The sequence below is a fragment of the Myotis lucifugus genome, unplaced genomic scaffold (genome assembly GCF_000147115.1).
Source record: "Myotis lucifugus unplaced genomic scaffold, Myoluc2.0 scaffold_45, whole genome shotgun sequence".
Lineage (NCBI taxonomy): Eukaryota > Metazoa > Chordata > Mammalia > Chiroptera > Vespertilionidae > Myotis > Myotis lucifugus.
The window spans coordinates 5,335,566-5,336,843 of NW_005871093.1; positions in this window are offsets into that span (position 1 = coordinate 5,335,566).

The window sequence follows — 1,278 nt, forward strand, 5'->3', positions numbered from 1 at the left end:
CTGCTGTCCCTGAGCCTGAGCCTGAGAAGTCAGCGTTTGCCTGCGGGAACCCAGAGCCTGAGTGATGGTGGCTGTGGGGACTGGCATGGATGTCCCACTCCTGTGATAGAGACAGAGAATTTTAGAAGCATCTGGATCCCAGGCCACCGAGCTCAGTGGTTTTCACAGGTGTTCTTTGGTGCCTTAGGGTTCTGGAGCGGGGCCATGGTGGGAGCCACCCTGTCTTTAAACACTGATTCTATTCTGTATTCTGGGTCTGTGAAGCTGTTGTTTGAAAAATATTTTCATTGATGAAAGCCATTTTCTAACCAAGCCTCTCACCCAGAAGTTCTCAGTTCTTTTCATGGGACTGTCCCACATGCTCCAGGGCCATGTCCACTGTCTATTAACGTTTGCAGTCATTGTGACAACCAAAACACTCAAAGTATCCAGCTGGGTGAGGGGAGTGTGACGCTCTAACCGATGCAAGAGACTCTTCATGAGTTTACTTGATGGTCCCCCAGCCACTGTTGGGACATCCCCAGCGACGAGGAGCTCACCATCTCACAAGGAAGCCCAGGCCACACTCCGCAGCTCTGATCTCTATACACAGCTTTTGCTTTTTCCCTGTATTGTCCACCAGTCAGTTCCAGATAATCAGTCTAAACATGGAGACTAATTCAAACTCCTTCCCCCTATGTACAATGCACCACCCTTGAGCTATTCTTGTCAAAATGTTTAACCTGAGTCAAGCCTTGAACTTCTCTTCCTGTTGAAGGCCATGGGAACACTACCAGGTGTTAGGCCAGTGGGGTCACACTGGACCTGGGTTCAGCAACCTTGGTACTTGGGTTCTGGCTAAGAAAGAATTCAGGGCCAAGACCCAAATTTATAAGAGAGCATCTACACCAGTGATGGCGAACCTATGACACGCCTGTCAGAGGTGACACGCGAACTAATTTTTTGGGTTGATTTTTCTTTGTTAAATGGCATTTAAATATATAAAATAAATATAAAAAATATAAGTCTTTGTTTTACTATGGTTGCAAATATCAAAAAATTTCTATATGTGACACGGCACCAGAGTTAAGTTAGGGTTTTTCAAAATGCTGACACGCCGAGCTCAAAAGGTTCACCATCACTGATCTACACTAATAAAAGGGTAATATGCTAATTAGACCGGGAGCCTTCCGGACATCCTTCTGGACAAAGCCATGGTGGTGGGGCTGAGGCAGAGGTGGTTAGAGGCGATCAGGCCAGGAGGGGAGGGCAGTTGGGGGTGATCAGGCCAGCGGGGGG